Genomic DNA, 16,244 nt, shown 5'->3' on the forward strand with positions numbered 1-16,244 from the left:
CCATCTGATGATGCAGAATAGAAGGGAGAAAAGAGGAGTCTGGGTGCCACAGTCTACATAGAAACTAAAAATGGTACCTTTTTTAAAAGAGCTAATCTGAAGTAATCAGATTTACTGTGCTATGGAGGGACAGAAACCTGAGATCATAAAATCACAACTAGTGAAGTTGAGACTTGACTGATTAAACATTCTATTAATCCAACGGGCAATCGCTATGGAAAAGCCAAGCAAGTTTGTGATCATGGTTAGTTGAAAGCTGCTCTTCTTTTCTTATCTCAGAGACACTGGCAGTTTGCCAGGATTTAAGAGCGAAAGGTGACTGCAGCAAAGGTTTTGGAACTGAATGAAAGCAGAAATCACAGGTATCGGGCCGAGTAGAAATTTTTTTAAAGAATGAAAATGTAATGGCAATAGACAGTGCTACAAGGAAAACATCTGTAAAGAAATGTAAATATTTCCATGCCTGATATCAAAGGGTCTGTGAGTATTCAGCCACCTTAAAATGAATCAGTTCCAGGGAAGATTAAGTCAAGAAACTGATACGATCCAGAAAAGAATGATGAAAATAATGTGGAACAGGCCACTTTAAAAAATTTTTAGTACAGTTGGTATACAATATTATATTAGTTATATTAGTTTATGGTGTAAAATGCAGTAATTTGACATTTTTATCACTTTTCAGTTCCAAAGACTACCTATCCAGCTAGTCTTTGTGCAATAATTATGGGCAGAGGTTGGTGTGCAATTAAGTTTTTATGACCATCTATACAATTGGTGGATAGAACTCATGTATATCAAATATCCAATGCTGATCCAAATGATACTTTAAAAACACAAATTTGAATATTTGAAAGATAAAACGCAGAAACCCCAACTTCCAGAAACATCAGAAGCATAAATTAGATAAAGTCTGTCAGATTTTAGACATCATTTCCAGTAAATATACAGTGTGCATCAGAAGTAATGGTTGCTTGAGTGTGGTTGGTAGTGTACGTGAATGTCTCACACGAGATGGACAACAATTTGAACATTTCACCTAAAATGTCATATGGTATGCTTGAGTGTGCTATTGTCATATTACAGAATTACATGCTTATGATTTTGTAATAAAAGATTGTGTAATAAAAAAGGGGCATTATTTGTGTCAGACCTTTTATATGGTGTTTGTACTTTCATTTTTGCTTTCAAAATGCTAAGATACTCCAAAAACTAGCTTCTATAGGAAAAAATTACAATATGAGTTTTTTAATTTCTAAGTTGACTGATGTAGTCTTATGTTTTAAAGCAAGATTGAAGCTTATTTCTCAGTCAGTAAGTATGTATAGTAGTGTTATTTTAGGGTTCATAAAATTAATCAGTAGTCCATATAGTTTAATCAATGTTCTGTCTATATATTTTATTGGAAATAGAATCATTAATTTGTGAGCCATTTTTGTTGAATTGTCAGTGCAATAGATGGTTTTAATGAATTGAGACCAAGGCTGATCCTTCACTTCATTTATTGAAAGTAAGCCTTATCTGAACAGAACACATGTCCCGTGTTATTAGCATGGGTTACACTTAAGCTTTATTATGATTCTTGAATATTAACTCTAAGATGGTTAGGAAAATCTGACCTTAGCAAGAACATCACTTACATTTATACCAGAAGCTAAGTAAATATTATGCATTTTCAAACCATTGTTGCATTTGATTGTGCAGGATTTAATACTACAAAAATAAATGTATATTTTTATTCCCTAGAACTCTCATATCATATAACATATATGCATATATGTAAATATACATATATGTGTATATCTTTTATATTTTAGCTCTCTCTATATATAAAAATATAGAGAGAGCAGAGGGAGAATATATATGTGAGTCTGTGTGTGTGTGTGTATTCTTTCATGCAAAGGCATATTATGAATACACAGCCCAGTTTTGTGTGTGTGCATACATTGTGTATGTGTGTGTCTTAATTTATAACATCAAATTTCAGAAATTTGACCCAGTTGAACATGAGTTTAGAGTTACACTTGTAAGGTAGTAGTACCTTCTAAATTTTTTATGTTACTGTGACACATTAAGCCCTTCCAAAGTACTAAGTGTGGTGGGGAATATATACAGACAACATGATTAGGCAGTTACACAGCTTACATAAACAGTGAAGTTTCCATATTTGTATATACTTCCATCCTGTACATATTATTCCATCTGGTAGCCTACCCTGAGGCTTCATTTTTATCACCCTACGTGTCCCATAAAGTGTCTTGAGATTTTTTTATTGAAAGAAACAATGAAAATGCTAATTAGTTGGATTTTTCATCATAATCTTTTTTGATACCAAAGAATCCCTCTCCCTTTTTTGTTCCTGCTCTGTATTCTACTTCCAATGAATTTCATTGCCCCAAAGCTATCATTTTTAGGCTTCTAATATTGTTTCCTGTTCACAGGGCTTAATAACTACATTTTAATGGATTCTGTTTACCTTAGAGGCAGGCATTTTGGAGAATTCAGCTTACATTTGGGCAGCACTAAAAACTTCTGTGAAGCTTTGGAGGCTTTTTTCTTCAGAAAATTAAAGTGCTTTAATCTTTTGACTGAAAGAGGAACCGAAATGATTCCTTTTTAAAATGAGACACTTGGGATTTGAAAGGGATCACAAAAGAAGACAATCCTGAATGTATTTAAATTCATACAGAATATTTAACACACATATTGTTTTAGTTCTTTTAATTATTTTTTTTACCTGCTCTAAGAAAATGGCTATCAAACCAAGCCCTAGAAATGGAAGTTCCATTGCTCTAGTGAGGACAACCATGGAGTGCTGGCTGGGTGGCTTAGCTGGCTGGAGCACTGTCCCATACACAAAAAGGTTGCAGGTTTGATCCCCAGTCAGAGTGCATATGGGAGGTAACTGATTGATGTTTCTCTTTCACAAGGATGTTTTTGTTTCTCTCTTTGTCTCTCTGTCTCTGTCTCTCTGTCTCTCTGTTTCTCTCTCTCTCTCTCCCTCCCTGCATCCCTCTCTCCCTTCCTCCCTTCCTCTTTCTCTAAAATCAAGGACAATGTCCTCAGGTGAAGATTAAAAAAAAAAAAAAGAATCACCCTGGAGTTCCAGTTGAACAAGCTTTTTACAATTTTCTTTTTCAAAATTATCTGCATTTCTCTGCTCCCTTAAGTCATGAAAAGCCTATCTAAATAAAGATTCATACAATGCTAAATTCAATACCCAGAAAGGGGTCTTATCATTATTCATTTGCTCAATTAAACATGTGTTGCTCATGTGCCCCTAATACCTATATAGATTGACTTGGTCAAACAGAGTCATCTCTTCATAATGAGGATACTGATAGATTAAGATAGAAGAAGAAGTCTGAGAAGGCTTAAATTTGGGTAAATATAGATAAGCAAATTTAAAAAGAAAGGAACTGTTTCAGGTATGACGCATTTATATGTGAATGAATATTTATCTCCTACTGCTCTCCATTTTGAAGGAGAGCAGTCACTAACTGAGGAACAAGATTCAGAGAACAACAGTCATCATCTACAACAAACTTCCCTCATCCAAACAAAAAGCACACAGGGAAAGCACTGTGCTAGGAAGCTGAGATACAAAGGAGAAAAATGTGTGATCACCACCTCTTTAATCCCTCTGTGGCTGGCCAGACCAGTTTAATACAAATGAGCATGTTCTTCCTTTACTTTCTGCCTCCTGAATTCCCTTGCACTTTACCCAGGTTGCTCTTCTACATTTACCACCACCGCCTTGTCTAGTTATTACTACATAATCGGGTTACATCTCTGACACTAGACTGTGAGCCTCATGAGGGAAACAACTTGACATGGCTTCATCCAGGTACAGTACCCGGCAGCATGCCCCACAGCAGAGGACACACAACAAGTACTTGATGAGTGAGTAAAGCAAATTTAAGATGGATAACATATGGTGCCACATACACGGGATCTTTAATCAAATGTCATATTAGGAAGGAGTTCTCTGGTTACCCAGTCCATGTTGTTTTCCAGTGCACCACCTTCCTAACCACTCACTTTGTTTCGTTTGCAAAGCCTTTATTGCTGCCTTTTGTTATATTAAATATGAATTTATTTTGAGTCTAATCCAATACTTTGTAAGCTCTTTGGGAGAAGGGAATTTGTTTTATCTACACAAAGAAGTAGTTAAATATTTGTTGTGTGAAGAAATAAGTTCATAGGGAATGGCGATAAGTTTAATTTGAAACAAAATGGATTCAAGGCACTGACAAGCGGTCCAGATAGAGATACCCAAACACTGAATCAAAGAGGCAGGTCCCCTCCAGTCTTGAGGCCCCTGAGCCCCTGACCAATATGCTTACATGGTACTACCAGTTGGTGTAGCTGTTGGACTGTCAGTAATGCCATGCTGGTTAGTGCCTTAAGGTAAAATCCCATAGTTCATATCCAAGGACTGATTTTCATTTAACATTTTGAACAACCTATTCATGAATAGTGCATCTCAGGTTACATACATGCAGTAAGCAGTTTTCTAAAGGAGACATGTCAATGTAGCATTTGGGTGGGATGTATGGCCCAAAAAAGCTGCGACTCTCCAGGACTATTTATTTCTGCGTACTGGACTGAAATGAAGAGTTCTGGGGCCTCTACCGCTACTAAATAATCGAGGAGCTTCGGATTTCTGTCTCAATTTCCTCCTCCCTGGATGGAGATGAAGGGGGTGTAGAAGTGGCATACTTGGATTAAAAAATTCCTTCCAGGTATAATGCTTCCAGATTCTACTGTCATCAGTGAAGAAGGGTTTGATGGAGGAATGGGGAATATGTGGGAGGAAGAAAGATCATCATGCTCTAAATAAACATTCTTTCTATACACACAACTCTTCACCTGCAACAACATCTGGTGACATTTCTGTTAGAGACGTTCACAGTGCATCAGTAACAAATAAAAAACTTCTATACCCACCTCTATAAAATGAAGAAGTAAGCAGTTTGACGTTAGTAGAAAGTTACTAAATTTCTTGCTACTCAACTTTTTAAATTTTTTTTAAGAAACCATTCAGGCTGTGTTCTCTCCCTCTTACTCTTCCAAAGGAAGAGAAGAATGATCATCAATAGCTATTGGCAGTTGCAAAAGCAACACCAAAAGCCGGCTTCATGCTCAGGAGAGAACACTGTGCCTCCTCCTCATGGTTTCAGGTGCTCTACACGTCCAGAGGTACTTCTCTAGTAACAAGCTATAGAAATGATCCCTGAAAGTAGAGTCTTTCTACTCAATTTTTATCAACCTGTAATATGTACATAAATGTGTTTGGGGCTTCATAATTTCTCTTTATCCATAGGTCATAACTATTCACATTTTCATTGTTGAATACCAACAAGCTTATTTGTCAGCAAAATTGCTAAGAAAAACAGGTAGACTATGTGAATGCTGGTTTCATATCAGAGATTAAGGATTATTATTAATACCCTACATAGAAATATCTTTTAGTGAATGTCCATATAAAAGGGTTTTAATTATCTCATAATAATATAATTAGGCTCATTAAGCACCTAATGCTAACTTAGAGATAATTTAATGAAACTTATAAAAAAGCATAGTTAAACTTTAAGTAGATAATAATGTAATACAAAAGATGCTGTTTAAAAGAAAATGGTAAAATCCTACATGATGTATTGAATATAAATTAGCTTTAATTGTAGTTTATTGTTTCATTTTCACAAACTCTGCTAGAACATAAGTTATAACTTAAAATAATTCATTTCTTCAATGCCATAGTAACCTCATTTTTCTTTTTCCAAGTTAAAAAACATAAACATAATTTCAAAAGTTTCTGTATGTTTTCTCTAAGTAAAGGTTGTTTTTATTATATCAAGTATTTCCATCAAAGGTATGTGGAGGAATAAAAGATAATATTAATAATACCTCTGTTGCTGACCACAATAAATTATATTATCTCAACATTTAAAATTTAAATTTAGCAATCTTTCAGATACACTTTTAATAATGGTCACTTTTTCTAATGGTTAAAATACTGGGTAAATTTATATCTAGAACTACGAGTTGAAATAAAATGTAAAACAGTTAAGATTTCTATGGTGTGCTATTGCTTCTATTAGACACTAATATGTACAAAAAGTACAAAGTCCCCATAGAACCAGAAATCACCCCATCTCTCCATTAATAGTATAAAAACTAGTCCTATTGATTAGCCATTTCAATGATTATTGAACGAGACATCAGTAGTTTTTCGACACTGTATTGCTTCAGCTAAGAAAAACTTTAGAAATGAAGCAATGACTTAAATTATTTGGTAACATGGTTAACATACAGGTATATCATTTAAGATTTGCTACTTATATGTAACACAATGCCCTACTAAAAGTACTTTAAGAAATAATCATGTATTGTCTCAACAAGAACTTGAGTTAGGCAGTCTCAGGGTTGATTTGGTTCCTTTATAATGTTTGTTCCTCTTTTCTGCTCTGCCATCATTTGGTACGTTGGTGATATCCCTGCCTAAGGTTTGCAGATGACTATAGCAACTGTAAGTATCGTGTCTTCATAGAACAACTTTCAAATTAATAAAGAAGTCTTCCCATGTGTCAGGGGCTTTCAGAAGACTTCCAGCTATCTTATTGACCAAAACTGCTTCACGTATCCAATTCACAAACCAGTTATTAGCAAAGACAATCTAGATTGCCATGACTGACTTAAAAAACATGTTTGGGTGTTCTGGTTTTTTTTTTTCAGGGAAAAATACTACACCATACATGAGAAAATTTGGCTTTCTTTAGGAAAAAAGAAAGGGATATAACTATAGAAAGAGAAAACACCAATATTTGCCAGAATAAACACATTAAATATGAGTGTAATTTTTCACCTGAAAAATATGATAAAATTCTGACTTTTAAACAATTCTGAAAGCACAGAAGCTAACAGGGGAAATTACTCTCTCCTCCTAGCAGTCTGAGGCAAGTTTCATTTCAGGCACCAAGCATAGTGCCTGTCACTCAGTGCCTGTTTGATGAATACGTGAAAAAGGTCTGCAATTGTAGATTAGCTTTCTCTGATAATGACATTGCAAATGCAGATGACTAGTTCACATTTCTTAAACAAGTCACCATGGGGATACACTAGCAATGATAAGTATCCTAAAGACTCTGTAAGGCATGGTGTTGAAAGATGTCAGGGGAACTCAGGAGTCTTTTATCCTCTGTGAAAAAGAATAACATCAAAACAACTAACTGGATGTTGTCTTGATGTTGTTAGTATTAGTGTTAGTTATTAGTATATGTTATTAAGATGCAGGTACTATTTTATAGTTAGTTCAAGAAGCAAAGACTCAAAACAAATGTGATAAGTCCTCTTTTACAAGATGTTTAGCAAAAGGAATAATTTTTAAAATATATAAATAATATTACAACTGACATACAATAATATACGTACAATTTGAATATGTATAATACAATTAGGACATTCTATGCTCAGAAAGAAAGAGGATTAAGGAACATGAAAAATTTGAGGATAGCACTGTAATCAATGACCAGATCAGATATGCATAGTTATGACATAAGCAAGTTCTGAGAGTTCCAGCCAAGATGCAGGCATAGGTAGATATGCTTCACTTTCTCATACAACCAAAAGAAGGATAACAACCAATTTAAAAAAAAAAAAAAAAAAACTAGAAAATCAAACTGTAGGGAAGTCCAATAACCAAGAAGTTAAAGAAAAAACATTCATCCAGATTGGTAGGAGGGGCAGAGATGGGCACTTGGGGAGAACAGGACCCACAACAAGTCAGCAGCTGGTGGTCCAGGAAGGTGAGATGGTAGCTGGCAGACCAGAATATCCTACATTCACATGCAGATAAGCCGGGAAGAACAACTTGGGAGGAGACAGACCATGCAACCCAGAGTTATAAGCATGGGAAACTAAAGCCTCAAAACCTCTGACTGTAAAAATCTGTGTGGTTGCGGCAGCAGAAACTCCCAGTCTCACAGGAGAGTCCACTGGAGAGGCACATGAGAATGTAGAACACACACAAGGCTACCCACCTGGGAATCAGCACCTGAAAAGGCACAGTCCACTTCTGGGAAGTGAGGGAAGTGACAGAAATTGGGGCAAGAGCTGAGTAAGCTAGCAAGCAACATTGTTCCCTCTCTGACCCACCTCCAGTGCCACAATCTCACCTTGGTGAATGCCTAAGGCTCCACCCCTTACAATGTAACAGGTTTGCCAAAAACAAATAAATATGGCCCAAATGAAAAAAACAGATCAAAACTCGAGAGAAAAAACTAAGCAACAAGGAGACAGACAACCTATCAGAGTTCAAAACACAGGTAATCAGGATGCTCAGAGAAATAACTGAGTATGTTCACAAAATAAAGGAGGAAATGATGGCTATACAAAGTAAAATAAAGGAAAATATACAGGGAATCAACAGCGAAGGGGAGGAAAGTGGGACTCAAAGCATTGATTTGGAACAAAAGGAAGAAGTAAACATCCAACTGGAACAGAATGAAGAAACAAGAACTCAAAAAAATGAGGAGAGGCTTAGGAACCTCTAGGACAACTTTAAACATTACAATATCCATATCATAAGAGTGCCAGAAGGAGAGGAAGAGCAAGAAATTGAAAACTTATTTGAACAAATAATGAAAGTAAACTTCCCCAATCTGGTGATGGAACTAGACATGCAAGTCCAGGATACTCAGAGAGTTCAAAAAAGTTGGACCCAAGAAGAAACACACCAAGGCACATCATACTTAAATTACCTAAGATTAAAGAGAAGGAGAGAATCTTAAAAGCAGCGAGAGAAAAGGAGACAGTTACCTACAAAGGAGTTCCCATAAGGCGATAAGTTGATTTCTCAAAAGGAAACCTTCCAGGCAAGAAGGGGCTGGAAATAAGCATTCAAAGGTATGAAAGGCAAGGGCCTCCATCCAAGATTACTCTATCCAGCAAAGATATCATTTAGAATGGAAGGGCAGATAAAGTGCTTCCCAGATAAGATCAAGTTAAAGGAGTTCACCATCACCAAGCCCTTATATAAAATGTTAAAGGAACTTATCTTAAGAAAAAGAAGATCAAAACTACGAACAGTAAAATTACAACAAACTCAGAACTATCAACAACTGAACCTGAAAAACAAAAACAAAAACTAAGCAAACCACTAGAACAGGAACAGAATCACATAAATGGAGATCACATGGAGGGGATCAGTGGGGAAAGGGAGAATGCGGGAAAAGGTGCAGGGAATAAGAATAATTGGTAGGCACAAAATAGACGGGGAGGTTAAGAATAGTAAAGGAAATGGAGAAGCCAAAGAACTTATGTTTACAACCCATGGACATGAGCTAAGGGGAGGGAGAATGCAGGAAGGAGGGGGGATGCAGGGCAGAGAGGAATAAAGTGGAGAAAAAATAGAACAACTGTAATAGTATAATCAATAAAATATACTTAAAAGTGTTATAAGCAAGTTCTAATACAGAAACTTAAATAAGGTAGGGGATAAGAGCTCTGACTAATCAAAATATTATTTCCTTTTAATTTTTCTTGAAGAAAAAATGAATTAGAAGTGGAAATGATATTTAAGGGATTCAACAGACAAGTCCTGAGAGCTTAAATGTAGGTGGAGTAATGGTTGGAATGGTGAAGTAAACACAGATGATTATATTGCAGCTTGTGTAAAATAACCTTGTTCTTTTTTTTATTTTATGTTTCTCTGCCTCTTACTTGAGCTATTGAGATAATAGGGATCATCTCCAAATAGAGTCTTTATTTAGTAAAATAGTTATAATAAGAAGGTGAAGTATTTCATTATCACCTAAAAGCAACAGGACACTGCTGATTAACCAGAAAGCCTCTGTGAAAACAAGGCCTAATTTTGTACAAAGGATTGAACTCTTTGTGTACTTGCTAATATAGAGTAGCCTTAAACCTGGTACCTTTAAATATAGCAAATTCATCTTTGATAAAATATATTTCATAAGTTCAAGTTAGCACACTCATTTTAGTGCCCCAGGCTGTATGGCTGAAGCAACTACATGTAAGTAGAAGTTTCAAGGAGGTAAAATTTCAAAGAGGTAAAGATTAATTTTTTTAAAAACAGTTACAAGAAGCTCTCTTGGAATAAGGGGGTATTTGAATTTCCCTCTTACATAATGAGAACTGTACCAGATTGGTTAGTATATTTCATCCTATTGCCACCAGATTTTATTTTAAGAAGTCAAAAGTTTTGCAATGCAAGCCAATTTTCAGCTACACAGGAAGTTACATACTCTGGGTAAATATTATGTCTTTTGGTAGTTACTCCAGGTAGACACTGGTAAACCCTAAGGCTCAGAAGCAGTTAACAGCAAGGCCCAGAGACTGCAACATAGATGAGGGCTGACAGTCTCTGCATATGTCTACAGCAAGACTAGGAGAAAAATGAACTCCTTCCCTTCGTGACAGTGAAGATCACCCTTACAGATCTGGTTAAAAATTGGGCAGTTACCTAAGCACTAAGATCATGTAAACTCTTCCTCAATAACATTAGATCTGTCACGGTCCAATATATATACTCATGCAGGAGATTGCCCAGGTTCTCACAAATACTTCTCTTCAGATTACATGTGGATGAGGGACAATCATTTGACAATATGTGTGTAATACTGGGAAGTTGATATGGTGATATCAGGTGCCACAATTCTGACAATTGTGAGAATTGGAAAGTCTAAGATAAATGTATAATTACACAGATGAAGACAGAAATGCCCAAATTCAGTGTAGTTGACTCCTGCTCCACGAGTTATTTGTCACTGCAGAATGAAGTTTCATTTAGCATTGCAGTGTTAACTCCATATCTCCCAGGATGAAAGCAATTAGATTTCTACTCCACAGCTTTATGTGAATCCTGATAAAATATGTTTGGTTCTTCATATGGGACAAAGCTTTTTGTAAAAGCAATTTCTAAGGAACACTGTGACCAAGCAAAAAAAATTTTTTAGAATTCTCTCCTACTAAGAAAAAGTAAAAAGTAATATCATCCCGATGCAAAAAGTACTTCTCTCTTCCCTTTTCCCCTCATGGTCAAGAGTTGCCCTGTCAGAATCTCTTTCTGCATTTTTCTGAGACCCTTATAAGGTTAAGAAGCAAAAATTCCTTGACCTCAAAGAGCATATTCAAGAGACTGAAAAGATTAATCATTCCCCTCATCCTGCAGTCACTCCTGTGCAGTAAACAGGCAGCAGTTAGAAGACTGTATCGCTAACAAAGGTCAAGACATTTGTCCCTGAGGGAGATAGATGGAAGATCTTTAGAGCTAACATGTTTGCAGTTCTGGAGCACCATATAAGAATACCTGAATTCTAAAGTTAGATTAAATTATAAATCATAATAAATATACTAATCACAGTGTTTTCAGAAAATTAAGGGCAGAACACATAAATACATAATCCTTAATAGATAGTGAAATTGGGATTGAAGTTTATACACAATGAAATGCTAGTTGGCCATAAAAAAGAAGAAAATTTTACTCTTTGTGACAGTATGGATGGACTTGGAGAACATTATGCTAAGTGAAATAAGCCAGTCAGAGAAAGACAGATACCATATGATCTCACTCATATGTGGAATCCACTGAACGAACAAGCAAAGTAGAGCCAGACTCATAGATGGAGAGTAGGCTGACAACTAAAGGGAAAGGTGGGGGTATAGGGATTGAGCAAAAAGAAAAAAGGACTCATGGACATGGACAACAGTGTGGTGATTGTGGGAGGGAGGTATAAGGGGACTAAATAGTAATGGAAAAAATAAAATAAAAATAAATTAATTAATTAAAAAAAATAAAAATAAACTAAAACACTTCCCCTTTTAAAACAGTTTATGTCTTTCAAAAGTATCAATTTTGTTATTGAATTTCAGCTATTTTATTATACTATTATTTACTATACTATTATTATTATATTAAGTATGTTTGATAGTAAATTAAGAGTAGAAAAATCACTGTTCCAATATGGTAGTATAAAAAGCATCATGTCTGGACCAGGAGGCTGAATCCTTACTGCAACATAGGCAATGCATTCCTGAATCATAGAGTCAGTCCAGTACCTGGGTGAATGGTGCCTTTCTTAACAGCTAAGGCTGCAAAATCTAAAACTATACTAAGTAACAGACATGTTTATCCCTGAATTTACAACTAATATAAAAAATTGCAAATGACTTACCAGCAATTTTAGGTAAAAGTTATGTAAATTATACCGAGTGCACAAATATTTTTTATAAAGTACCAGATAGTAAATATTTTCAGCTTTGCAGTCATATGATTTCTCTTGAAACTACTCAGCTCTGCTGTTGAAGCATGAAAGCAATCGTAGAAAATAGACAGATAAACACATGGAATTCCAATAAAACTGTATAGGCACTGAAATCTGGATTTCATACCATTTTCAGTTGTCATGCATTATTCTTCTTTTGAATTTTTTTAGTCATTTAAAAATTTAAGAACCATCCCTAGCTTGCAGGCTGTATGTAAACATTAGGACAGCCAGATTCACCTACGCTCAGTAATTCGAGAAATCTTGTCCATGGGTGGAGATCTTCACAGACCCTGGAGATGTTGCAAGTTGCGGTGAGTAATTCATGGTCTTCATCTCTGAGCTTCTGAAAATCATGTCTGTCATCCTCAGTGTTTCCTGCAAGACTCCATCTTGATTCCAAAACATAATCCTCAAAGAAAAAAATTCAAGAATAAGACTCAAGCCTGTTTATGATTTTAAAAATAGGGCTACCTGTACTACTCTGCAAATACTTTTGCCTATATTTATTGGTGTTAATACTCTCAAAAAAGATCTTATGAGACTGAGCATGAGGAAAGGCAATCTAAGCATACCAATTGCAAGATCCTGAATATGCAAAAATGTTTTTGTGCAGATGGGATAACTCAGTGATGGATCCAAACAACACATACTCAGTCCCCACCTGTGCCTTCCCATTCTTCCAAATGCTTTGGAGAACTGTATCACAGTTGTAATGCACATGCAGTGTCACTGTATTAGTCTTATTACATGAAAAACGGGACTATGAGCCGTAAAATGCACAGCAGTGGACCTGACTCATACATTTACTTACAACATCACTTTGCATTTTTTTCTGGAAAAGAAAAATACAACACAGGACACAAAACAAAAACATCCAATAAGCACAAAACAGAATACCAGGAAATATTGGTATTGTTTTCTTTTTGCTTGTCATTAATTTCATCACAGTGAATACCACTGCAATAAAAAATTTGATTCTTTTTAAAAAACATTATGCCTTCGATACATCCATTGAAATAGGTGTTTAATTTTGTCTTTGAACTAAAATGTTTCCAGCTCAATAATCTGATTTCATAGTTTGCTCTATTTTTGTTTATAAGGAGTATGAGTCTCAAGCCACATCTGTGTAATTTAGACCTAATATTTACTTGGAATATATAATAAATTCCAAATCAGAAGATTTATGATTCAGGTTGCCCCTCATTTTATTTTGGGATCAATATTCTAGTTTAGTAATTATGATTTATATGAAACGTTGGTCATAAATCATCACTATCTTTCTCTCTAAAACTACTTGGATAATGCAGTTGAAGAGTCCAGTAATGTGCTTCTCTGAAACATGACTTATTTGTGTAAGTCAGCTTCATTTTGAAGCTGTTATATTTTTTTCTCCTTAGAGGCAAATAAATAAAATGAGCATAGGAGACTAAACAACCTTTTATCTTGGGAATATTCTCCATTAAGGAATTCCCCAGAGCATCCTTCAGCAAAGCAGGAAGATTCTTGGTCCTCTCTACCAGTGTTGTGAAGAGGAAGAGCTCAGAGGTTTTTACCAGAGCCCATCATTTAAACCTTTTTTAGCATCTGCTGACGGGCATATAGAAGTTCTAGTCACATCACTGACACTGCTGAATACTTTGTGAATTTCCCTGTGGCACCTGCTAAATCACAACACGAACCTCTCTACATGATTCTGGCACTAAAAAATGTTTTATTGTCAATGACAACTTTTTATCAAAAAATGGAAATATTACTTCTTTTCAGTGATAGGCATTCATAAGCAAAGTATGTGCCCTGGTATTTGTCCATGAAGAGCTAATGTATTATGCATGTGTAAGGCATGTTGAAAAATACCTTCTTCAGAATAACTTTTAAATCTGCTTTATTCTTTTTAAAATAAAAACATTCATATATACAAAGATAGTCCTATTAGTGTTTCATGTAATACTTCTTATATGACAGAAATCCACAAATAACTCCCGTAGAGGTCCTGACACGCAGCATATAGTCATTTCCAAGTGTCAGTGAATGGTGGCCTCAGTGCAGAGGGGAGAGATCCCGGGCTTGCACAGACAAGCAGAGGCATGACAGCACCAACTCCATCTACTGACATAGTTCTGTTGGCATCACCCACACCATCATCTTTGCCTGCCATCCACCCAGTGAGAACAGGATACTGGAACAGCACACATGAAGCAGAAGGTAGGAAGTAAAGTAGAAACACATCAAGCAGGATGAGGGTGCACTTTAAAGTCAGAAGTAATAAATTCTATTTTTGACAATCACATTTATCCATTGAGATAATATTTACTGGCCAATTCCATGTGCCAGCCACTGTTCCAAACCATGGGAATACAGCAGTGAATTAAGAAGACAAAGGACTTTGCCATCATGGAACTTGCATTTTAGTGCAAGGAAGGGGTAGGAAACAGAAGCAAAATAAATAAAGTAAAATGCATATTATGTTAGAGGGTGATTGATGCAAGATACAAAGAAAAAGGAAATGGGGTGAGTATAAAGAGAGTTAGGAAGAGGAATAAATGTTGGAAATTTAAATAGTGTAATCCAGTAAATACACACTGAGATGACATTTAAGACCTAAGAGCCCTGGCTATTCAGGCAAGAGCAAACATCCTGAGGCAGGAACATGTCTGGGCCTATAAAGAACACCAGTGAGTGGCACTAGTATGGAATGAGCTCAAGGCCTTGCAAAACTGGGGATCAGATAGTGTATGGTCTTGTAGACCATTTCAAAGATTTTTGGTTTTATCCAGAGTGAAACTGGAAGCTAATGCAAAGTTGGACTCAGGGAAATAGCAGCTCTGACATTTCTAACATCTGCTTTAATTGGATCTCTGGTTACAAGGCCAAACGGGACTATGAGGAACAGGGCAGAAACAGGATTATTGTAATAATTCTGTTAGCTGGTCACTGGATGTGATCTCCAAAAGAATGCATATGAATATAAAAAGTAAGCAATGCTTGTGCTGAGAGATGGGTCACTCCAGTGCAGAGGGATTGAGGTAATATACAGACTGAGAAGCAGAAACTAGTTTGGTATGAGGAAAGCCAGGAGAATGTGGGGTCCTAAAGGCAAGTGAAGAAAATTTATTTAGGAGGAGCTTATGATTGGCTGTGTCAAATTCTGTGAATGAATCAAGCAAGATCAACAATGATCTTAGAACAAAGAATTGACCTTTGGATTCACCTACTTAGAGCACCTTCAAAGGAGCAGTTTTGGTGTAGTGGTGGGGAAGAAAGCCTATTGGAGTGCAATAAAGAGATAATGAAAGAAGGTGAACCAGAGGCGGCAATACTCTCAAGAAAAATTGCTAAAAAGGGAAAGAGCGAGCCCTAGCTGATGTGGATTAGTGAACTGAGTGCCAGTGGGCAAACCAAAGAGTTGCCGGTTCAATTCCCATCAGGGGACATGACTGGGTTATGGGCCAGGTCCCCAGTGGGAGGAGCTCGAGAGGAACTGATTGATGTTCCTCTCCATATTTCTCTCTCCTTTTCCATCTCTAAAAATAAATAAAGTCTCTTAAAAAACGGGGAAGGTGAGAAATAAGGAGGTAGCCAGAGAAAGAAGTGGAGTGAAGTGATGGGTAGTGGGAGGAGAGATATCATGTGTGTTGTGGGGGAGGGACAGTCTATTACATAAAGGCCAATCCTAGTGCAACAAACATTATCATAGCTGAATGATCTTCACCAATGGTGACCCTGAACTAATGGTCCTAGACTGTGGTGCTTTGTGAATCACTTAACTCCAAGTTGTCTATACAGATTGTTGGTAGCCATCTTTTTGTCTTCAAGTTTCATTCCTAAAAGAGCCACTTACTATAATGAAAGGAAAATGTTATACTAGATTATGTGACATAAACATATACTGACAGAACCCCAATTCCCCAACACTGGCAGGCAGAGAAGTAAGGAAAAGAGACTTCCAAAGAACGGTCC

The 16,244-nt window shown here is 36.2% G+C and overlaps 1 protein-coding gene and 1 non-coding gene across 2 annotated transcripts in view; one reads left to right on the plus strand and one right to left on the minus strand.

The window, feature by feature from the left end:
• Positions 1-16,244, plus strand: part of KCND2 (potassium voltage-gated channel subfamily D member 2) — a 526,794-nt gene that overhangs the window by 441,960 nt on the left and 68,590 nt on the right. The gene's annotated exons all lie outside the window — the stretch shown is intronic.
• LOC114508298 lies at positions 5,036-5,249 on the minus strand. The gene has a single exon (XR_003685533.1). It is a non-coding gene; the product is annotated as a small nucleolar RNA U3 (small nucleolar RNA).

Source organism: Phyllostomus discolor, chromosome 10 (genome assembly GCF_004126475.2).
Source record: "Phyllostomus discolor isolate MPI-MPIP mPhyDis1 chromosome 10, mPhyDis1.pri.v3, whole genome shotgun sequence".
In the NCBI taxonomy this organism is placed as follows: Eukaryota; Metazoa; Chordata; class Mammalia; order Chiroptera; family Phyllostomidae; genus Phyllostomus; species Phyllostomus discolor.